Consider the following 10,495-nt stretch of genomic DNA (forward strand, 5'->3'; position numbering starts at 1 on the left):
CCCCCTTCTCCACACACACCAAGCATCAGGTCATCAAATGAAATTTTTGGGTCCTATGGAATGCAGGAATGTATTTCCCAGCTTTGGGGTGGTGGGATGTTGCTGTGGCACAAGCCTAACTATCCAGTATTCTAGCCCTGCATACTGATATCCTTGTCAACATCCTAGTCAATTTCATCCTCCAATTTGGAGCCTTCCTTTCTAAAGGCTGCTGAAGTAAGAGCACACACTGGCAAGGTCCCTTCCCTGCAGCAACTTTCAGCTTTCTACTCCCTTTCTGGCTTGCTGCTTCTGACCATTGCTGCTGCCACATCTTGATATTCATGAATTTTAAGGGCACAGCATGGAGGGTGCTGAGAAAAGAGGAGGGAAGACAGGGGTGGTGGCACAGGCAAAAATGTGGGTTTTCTTCTGACTGGGTAGTTCTCTAGCCCTTCCTGGCAACCCATGAGGTAATCACTCTGACTGAGACAACACAACAAGCCATCATGGCTGTCAACAGCTCAAAAACAAGCCATGTCCTCAGGGTTTGCTCATGAAAAATAATCCACCCTGCAGAACTGGTGCTGGGTTTGACCACCTCTGCTGATCACACATGGTAGGTACTAGTGAGGATCTGGGAAATGGAAATGCCATACAGGTGCCTGGAAAAGGTGGCAGGGTAGATGGGTTTAATTTCTAATTATGATTGAATTACAGCATTAATGTACACAATTCTTTTTGTTAATTCTTTAGCATCAATGTGCTCTTCACTGAATTTTATACCATTAGCTATGGCTGCCGCTAGTGCTACTCATACCATGGGCATAAAAAGCGCTTTGCTCCTGTTACTTCTTCCCAAGGAGGAGGGCCTTTTCTGTAACACAAAAGGGTTGTCTCTAGCTCCCCAGAGAGCAACATTACAGTGAACACAATGCCTTTTAATTGTAAATTCCTCTTAATAAGAATGACAGGCTGTCCTCTAGGGCACTCTAATTAAAGAGGCTTCTATAGCAGTAATTGCACAGAATTCTGTTGCACACAGTCCTTCTGAAGAAATATTTGAAGATGTTAGAATTATGAGATAGGGAAGAAGCCAAATTTCTCATAACCTCAGGCTTTCTCCTTCCTCCCACCCAAGTGTCTAATGTTCTCTCCCTCCCTCTCTCCCTCTACATATGGAGAGAGAGAGAGAGAGCAACATGTATTGTTGTTTTCCTGATTTGACATAAAATCCTGGTCTTGCCCCTTGTCCAGAATTAAATATTTGACTATAAATAGTTCATTTTCTCATCCTGTGGAAACTATTGAGCCAGTTTCTAGTTGTTAAAAGAAAAATCACAACCAAGAGGTATGTAATGTCAGGCACTTTCACCACACTTAGAATCCAAATAGAGGGTCTGGTATTCTGACTGAATTGACATTCACCACTTCACATAAACAAAGCAAAGATTCTCACTTCAGAGATACAAGTTCTTTTGGCAAAGATGAGGTACAACATATGACTTGCTGAAGAATACATTTGAAGGAATGGGAAAGTCATTAGTAATGTTAGTGTAAGAATGCTCCCCAGGTATGGTGGGGAGTATCCCTTACAAGAGTTAATTTCAGAGGGATGTGTGTCTTCTTGATTCCTGCTAGAGGTCCAATCTTACCCTACCCACCATACCATGAGTTGCAAACTTCTGTAGGCCACCTTTCTCAAGCTAATGCGTTTCAGGTATGTTGGCATGAACTTCCTTCATTCCCAGCCCGCATGGCCCATGAAGAGTTGAGAAGGAGGGCAATTGCAGCCCAACACATCTGGTGGTTCTAGGCTGTGAAGTGTGACTTGCGTTGCTTAGGAAAGGCTGGCTGCTAAGAAGTAATGAATTGTCCCACTGCACTAAGTTTGGATCTGAAGCACCACTGCCTTCAGTGGATTCATCTGTTAAAAGGGATAGAAGCGACCTGGGAGGGATATCAGAAGAGAGGAACTTGTTATTTTAGAGACAGTACATCAAGGGCCTGTATCCATTACAACTCCCAAGTTAACCTTCACTCATCTCCTGAATTCCATGTCTTACATATTCTTCAAAAGAAAACTCCAAAGCAGTTGCACATTTCTATCGGTGCCAATTAATTAAACGTCTTCATACATGGTGGATACAAAGGAGCAGCAGCTTCTCAAGGGCCGTGTCAATGCACCATTTCTGCCAACTGGAAGATGTACAGAAGAGAACTGCCTGGGTGTGCTGTGTTCTTTCTGCCATGGGATCAACTTGGAGAGCTGTGAAAAACGCGGGTGGGAGAGTGGGCAGGCTTGTTCTAATGCAAATAACTCTGAATGCACGAAAGAGACACAATAACTGACATTGTGAATTTCTTGTATCAACATTTTCACATGTACCTGAATGTCAAATTTATTCTTTTTTCTCTAATAATAGTAAAAATTATAATGAGCAGTTTTAAGCTTGGAACAGTTCATCTTCCTCTTGTAATGTTTTCTCTTAGGATACTGCAGAGGGGAGGGAATGAGGGAAGAGATGGGGGAAATTAGATAAAAGAGTCAGATGAGGGATATCCAAAATTTTGATTAAAAATCATCATTAATCTTTACTACACTTAACTCTGACAGAATTCCTAATTTCCTAATCTGACAAGTTAATGAAGAATGAAATTCTGTCAAAAATAATCCCTCACTAGCTAAAACAGATAAAAAAATATGCAGTATGCCAATCTGGGAAGGAGAAAGGAACTGGATTTAGTGTGCATGTTAAAAGGCTATTTCTAAACCAGGAGCGTTGCACTTAAACCTTGCCAGCCTTAAGAAGAGGCAGTTCAAAAACACTGTGCTTCTAGAGAGTGTAAAGCAGTGGGGAGATAGTGGAAGTCCCAGTCAGTCTAGTGATGGGTAGCGAGAGACATGACACTGGTAGAAGGACTGGCTAGGTAAGGGGATTGCTGGTTCTGAATGTCATGTTGGAGTCGTCTGGGCTACTGGTTCTGGGAGATTTCAAAATTTACACTGAGGGCACCTGATCTAGGGTGGCTTAGGATTTCGTGGCCGCTTTAACAACTTGGCACGTGTAGTGGGGCATACGCTAGACTTGGTCTTCCCAGCTGGATATGCGAATGGTGCTCTGAGTGTGGGTGACTGCTGAGATTTAACCTGATGGCAGCTTTTTCTCTCTGCAAGGGTTGGGGACCTATTAAGAAGGTCCATCCCTGGAGGCTAATGGATTCAGATGTTTTCCAGAGGGTGTTAGATTTTCTGGCTGATATGGCTGGCACTCCAGACAAAACCTTGGATGTGCTGCAGAACACGGAAACAACATAGGCAGTTGCCATGATCACTCCTAAATGCCCTTTCTATTTTAGAGCTTGAACAATGTGCTCAGGATAGCTTAGACTCTAAGCCTTAGAGCAATGCAACAACCTAGGAGACTGCTTGGATGCAGATGAAAGAAAATTCCTAGTGGATGCTATCAAAACCCAGCATGTGCTTACAACTGGGTATATTTGGAGGCCATGAGGGCAGCAAAGAAGCAATATCACACTGCCTCTATTCACTCTTCCCTTTGCTGTCCACAGAGCTTTTCAGAGTTGTCTGAGGTTTATTACATTCTGACCTCAAAGACATCTTAGAACCATTGGAGGCCCACTGTGACTTATTCACTGGGCGCTTCCAGGAAAAAAAAATACTTCGCATCCACTGGGACTTGGACTGCAGAATTATAGCAGTTGAATCTGTGGAGATATTCAAAGCACAGCCCAGTCTGGCTTTATTGGAGGAGTTTCAGCTGGTGTAGCCTGAGGATGTTGACAAGGTGCTTGGCCAGGTTTGTGCAACCACTTCTGTGCTGGATTCTTGCCATTCCTGGCTTACAAATGCCAGTAAGGAAGGACTTCAGAACTCTGTGACTAGTCCTCACGTTGCAGGAAACCTGATGATGCATCCTGCCTCACCCCAATCCGTCCAGCTATTTGACAGTTAATCTAAATGTGTTACTTATGGGAAAATAAACTTTTCCATTAAAATTAATTTAGAACAATGAGCTGTTTCTAGTCCCAAAGAGAAAATCTAGGAGTAAGTTAGATTGGGTTACATTGGACAATTACCTTGCACTTGTAAAATAGTTTTATTTTATTTTATTTAACATTTATATCTTTCTATGTGTTCAACATTTCTGGACAGTTTATAAAGAAGTGTGACAGAAAGTGCAATCCTATCCATGTTTAGACCAAAAACGGGCCCACAACTCCCAGCATGCTCAGGCCATCACAGCATAACTGGATTGGCTCCAGTAACCCAAGCCCTGCTTGTAAGGGTACTGTGTTATCTGAATCTAATTAATAGACCACACAGAATCTAAGGGCTGTTTTAGGTTTGAGGGTGGCTTGTTAACCATGCCATCAACCCAACCCCATGGAGTTTTATCTTTATTGTATCTTTATCTTTTATTTCCAGCAGAGTGCTGTATTTTTCGCTCTATAAGACGCACCTGACCATAAGACGCACCTAGTTTTTAGAGGAGGAAAACAAGAAAAAAATATTCTGAATCAAATGGTTTACTAAACTATAACAGAATACAGTAATACCGTATTTCAACCTTGTAAAGTGAACAGCAGTCAACAGTGGCATTAAGAACCATCATCACTGTCATTAACAGAAGACAGACTTTAAAGTTTGAGTACTCTTCTAGTTTTCATTGAACCCATAGAACTCATCATCACTAGAGTCAGAATTTATGAAGCTCTGTTGCTCACAATCACTGACATCACTTTCTTAGTCAGTAGTGGAATTATTGAAGGAAACCACAATCTACACCAGTTATACAAGAGCTGCTGCAGGCAATTCAATAACAAATCTAAAAAAGCCAGTAATGTCCATGCTGCCCTACTAGTAAATAATAGAAAAAAACTTCTGACAAAAAATGAGATATTGTGCGGTAAATCAAACACACAGCGGACTAAGTAGCCTTTGAAGAATAAACTTCATACACGAAGGTAATGCTGTTCAAATATCCACTGATCCTAAAAAAAAAATGTGTCTGATCAACTAACAGATAACTGATCCATGGAAAGCTTCCTGATAATCACAGGCACATTCCCCATCACTTCCCCATGGGCTTCATTAAAAGACGGGCTGCCATTTGAAAACACACACCGACCTGTGATTAACAGCTCTCACCTGCGCCGGAGGAGGAGGGCGGAGCAGGGCGCACCGAGTGCATGCCGGCCAGGTGGTGCCACGTGGTGCAGGCGGCCGGCAGCGTCCCGGGCATCGGGCACACACACATTCGCTCTATAAGATGCACAGACATTTCCCTTTCCTTTTGAGGGGGAAAAAAGTGCGTCTTATAGAGCGAAAAATATGGTAAGTCTTAGGCATGAGGTAAAGAAAAACTGATGCAAAGACAACAGCACATGTGCAGGAAGATATAACAGTTTATCCTACTTCCTTAATTTTCAGGCTATAACCAGCACTGGATATTCCGTGAGAGATTGCAATCTCTTCTTACCATGGCAATACTACTCATATGAATATGTTCAGCACTGATTTCTTAATTTTCTGACTTAGCTTATATCACCTGACTGTGGGGTTCTGAAGAGAAAGGGCAGATCCTGCAAAAACAGAGGTTTCCATGTTTGTTTTGCTGTTGAAGACAGCACCACTTGAAGACTGTAAGTCTCCATTGAGCATATACAATTGCTTGCTACACTGAAATAAATAATTCATGTTTCTGTAGTAATTCTGTATTGTTGACACAAATAAGGGAGAAAAACTGAAATCCTTGATATTATGTTGTGGCAAGTTTGTGTGGCATTTGGAAGGTAAGGTTACTCAGATCCATCACACATTGGACAGCACAATTAATGCAGTTCTGTTAGTAGAGCTGTCCAAAGCACTATCTGGTCCAGTTTTATTGGAGGGATTTCAGTTACTGAGGTCCATTGGTGAGGATAACTTACTTGGCTAAGTCCAGTTGACCACCAGAGAACTGGACCCTTTTTCTTCATGGCTTATCACTTGAATAAGGAGGGAATATCAGGCTGGGTTCAAGAGGTCCTAAACTTCTAATTGAGAGAGGGAGTTGTGTCAATATCTTTAAAGGAGATGGCAGTTAAGTCACTTCTAAACAAGCCTAGCTTGGACAAAGATGATGATAAGTACTATAGGCCACTAGCCAATATCTGCGTCCTCCCCTTCAGTGTATTCTTGCTGGCCAACTCCAACAAGAATGTGTGTAACCAGAGGGGCTTTTCCCTCCATTAATTACTCATCAGTGACAAAAACAAACAAAGCATTTTACACTTGGACAGAACCCTGGGCACAAATTAAGCCTTAGGCACAATGTAAAGAACACCTGATGCAAAGACAACAGCACATGTCCAGGAAGGTATAATAACAGTTTATCCTACTTCCTTAATTTTCAGGCTATAACCAGCACTGGAAGTTCAGCCAGAGATTGCAATCTCTTCTAATGATGGCAATATTTCTCATATGAATATGTTCAGCATTGATTTCTTAATTTTCTGGAACCATCAGTGTACTGTAACTCTGGTTTGCATCTCAGCAATTCCTTGTTGTGAAGGAAACCTGGGCTCAAACAGTTCGGGTGATAGGGAAGGAACCTCAAATGACAGTGCTGGGATCCCAGCTCCCAACCTCAGGGTAAAGGAAATAATTAGTTCATAAGAAAAACAAGATATATGATTTATTTATTTATTTATCTATCCATCCATCCATCTATCCTGTTGATGGGGAAAAAGAGGGTGGACAGTTCTGCAGCTTAGGAGAATGGAGCTTAGAATGATGTACAGTTCAAGTTACAGGGGATAAAGTCCAATAATTCAATGATCCACAAGTAGGTGATTGGTTTCTTAGACCTGCCCCTGGCCACACAGTCCTGGGCTGAGATTCAGCTACAGACAAAATGGACTGTCCTACAGATACCCCAAAGGAGGCCACACTGCACAGAATTACTTTACTACACCAAGCCGAAATACCACAATGGGGTTCAGAAAACAGGATGGACCAAAAATGGTCAAGCAAAGTCACCAACTGTCTTCAGACCTAGTGTGTAACATGTTTAGGGCTGTTTGGTATAATCGGTGCTCAAGTATGCAAAGCATGAGGCATAATTTTGTAAATCACAGCACAATTAATTTTGGGTATCTCCTTTTCTATTGCAAATCATTTTGATATATCAGCAGTAAACTGAGATACGAGTTAGAGTATATTTTATCTCTTTGGTTATGAGGCTGTCATACTGGAAACCCACGGAAAGACGTCTGTCTGGAAAACTACTCATCCATGTTCTTTCGAACATTTCAGTCTTCAAGACAGAAGATATCCTTTAAAAATGATTTCAAAGGACAAGGTGATAAGATCTGAGGATGAAATGTCAAGGTTTGCCCTCAGCACATGTACAATTTTTTTTCCTGCTATTTCAATATTCAATTGATGTTTCATTTTACAAGCACATAGAATACCAGACAAGATTAGGTATCAGGCCCTACCAATCTAATTCTAACTTATACAGGCAGCTGAATTAGAATAGTAATCTTCCTACTTTCTGCAAGCCAAAATATATTAATCCTCAGCAAATTTAAGTGTGCATGTTTAGATGGAAGAAAGGCCTACAGCTCCCAGCATTCTCCAGCCAGAAGTGGATTGCACTTAAAACCTTTCCTTTAATTCTAACAAAAAAGAACAAATTTAATGATTGGTTAATAAACAGAAATTCTGAACAAAACATTCATGCATTTAGCAGTTGCATTTAGTCAATCCTTTTATAAGAAATTAGGGTTCTCCTTCCTGAGAACTAATGTACTCACGTAAGTATTCCTCAATAATCTATACCCTTTGTTGTGCACCATCACTTAGACAGGCCAATTAATTTTTAAAAGCCTACTCACACACAATTAACTTTCAGTAAAATTGAAGGTTAACATTATATATATATAAAGGAACTGCATTGAAAAGCTAAAAATAGGAAGCACACGGGTATATAAAAGAGCCTGAGGTTTTAAAAACCATCAGTACCTTATTTTGTTACATATAAGGTACAGTTATTTAGAATAGCACTTCAGCTTCTAATATTTATATTTGTGATGGAAAGATTAACTTACCTCACATATAAATCACATAGATTTCTGGCTGAAGTGCTAAAATAGCGGGAGCCTGCTAGGCAGAGACCCCTATGTGAGGGAAGCTGCTCTCATGTGAGTGGGATGGGTGAGAATCTGGGTGATGGTGCCTGGTTTGGTGCTGCACTGCTCAGTTGATTCCCTGCTCATCCCCCTTTCTAGAACCTTCTTTTGAGAGAGGCTTTCCCAGCCTGGCACCCACCTGAGAACCTTTCTGAGAAGTGGCAGAGATGGGTAGGAGGAAGCATCCACCCCCTTCTCTCTCCTGTTTGCCAGGGAGGCATTCTCAACCCAGTGCCCACTTTGTGAGGGAATCGGGTGAATGAGGCAGCCTCAGTTGGGAGGCTGGTGTGTGCCCAGGGGAAATCGGGTGAGCAGCCCAGGCACCTCAATCCAATTGATTCTTATTCTTCCAGCTCATGTACTGGAGGCTTAACTCAAGTATGCATGCAGGGTGAGAGCAGCAGAGGAATTAGCTGAGTGGCACTGATTTTCTCCTCTTTCACCTGAGCGTGAATCTGACACTCCTTCCCCTTTTGTGCCAGCAGTCCCTTCAGAGAAAAGGAGAGGGTACCTCATCCTCTATGCAGCGCTTCAAGGCATGAGCCCTGTTCGTGCAGCAGAGACTGCTTGGCAGCTGCAGTGAGTTGAACTCAGTTTGCAATTGCATCTCAAAGTGAGGAGCCTCATTCCTCCCAGTGGTGTCTTCCAGGATACCACTTGGAGGACTGAGAGGAAAGGAGGTGGCAAGAGGGAGGGGGCCTTTGACAAAGTGCCCCATGATATCCTGGTGGAGAAACTGAGGAGTTTTGGAATACACCAAAGCACTGCCCGGTGGATTAGGGTATGGTTGACTGACCAAAAGCAGAGGGTAACCATTAGTGGGGAATCATCGGGATGGCGGCCAGTGACAAGCGGGGTCCCTCAGGGCTCTGTCCTGGGGCCAATCCTGTTCAATCTTTTCATAAATGACATGGAAGAAGAGGGGAACAGTCTGCTGATCAAATTCGCAGATGACACTAAAACTGGAGCAGTGACCACAACTGAGGAGCAGGTACTCCAGATCCAAAAGGATCTGGACAGACAATGAAAGTGGGCAGGAGACAACAGGATGGTGTTCAATGTGGATAAGTGCAAGGTCTTGCACTTGGGGCATAGGAATGGCTGTCATAAGTACAGGTTAGAGGACAAGTGGCTGGAGAGCAGCACTCGTGAAAGGGACTTCAGGGTACTGGTTGACTGCAGGCTAAACATGAGTCAGCAGTGTGATGCGGTGGTCAAGAGCGCAAATGCCACCCTTGGTTGCATAGCCAGAAGTGTGGCTTCTAGATCAAGAGAGGTATTACTACCACTGTACACGACTCTAGTGCGCCTGCAACTGGAGTATCGTGCTCAGTTTTGGGCCCCTCATTACAGAAAGGATATAGCCAGGTTGGAGTCAGTACAGCGTAGGGCCACAAGGTTGGTGGCAGGTTTGCAGGGGATGGGGTATATGAGGCGAGACTGAGGGAACTGGGTCTCTTCAGCTTGGAGAAGAGACTCAGAGGGGATATGTTGGCGACATACAGGTATGTGAGGGGATGTCACATGGAGATGGGTAGAGACCTGTTCTCCCCTGCAGAGGAAGGCAGGACGCGCTCCAACAAAGCAAAGTTCAGGGAACCAAGGCTCCATTTAGATGCCAGGAAGCACTTCCCAACAGTTAGGACCCCGAGGGTGTGGAATGGGCTTCCACGAGAGGTCGTTGAGGCCCCATCGGTGCGGATGTTCAAAGATAGGCTGGACATGCACATGGTGGGCATGTCGTGAGCGGAGCCGGCTGGTGCCAGAGGTCAGACTAGATCACCCAGGAGGCCCCTTCTGACTCACTCTGTTTCTATGTTTCTATGTTACTACAATAAGCCTGATCATTTGTCAGGCAAACCGAGGTTAAAAACAGAACCATGGTCTTCCCAAAGGGTTGCTTGTCATAATATGTGAACCTGTCAGTTCATGGGCTATGCATGGTAGCCTATGAGGTCTCTGGAAACCTGTTTCTTCCTGCTGCCTAAAAATAAGGTTTAAGCAGCTGGCAGACAGCAAGATATGGCTGGAGAACTACTTCTGGCTTAATCAGGGTGGTCTTGGCATAGTAGATGCTCTGCAAGATACACCAGGCTAGAGAGACTGTATCTAGTTTGTTCTGTGAGAAGTTAGCATCCACAGGGCAGAATTAAGTAAAAGAACCAATGCTGATAAAGTTGATAAAGTAGCCGGGATGAAAAATTGTAGCAGACAATGTGAAATATGCGAGTGTGTATGCTATAGAAAATACTTTGCAGAAATGAGAGGATATTATTATTATTATTATTATTATTATTATTATTATTATTATTATAAC

This window comes from Varanus komodoensis, unplaced genomic scaffold (genome assembly GCF_004798865.1).
Source record: "Varanus komodoensis strain SLA01 unplaced genomic scaffold, ASM479886v1 scaffold6_4, whole genome shotgun sequence".
In the NCBI taxonomy this organism is placed as follows: Eukaryota; Metazoa; Chordata; class Lepidosauria; order Squamata; family Varanidae; genus Varanus; species Varanus komodoensis.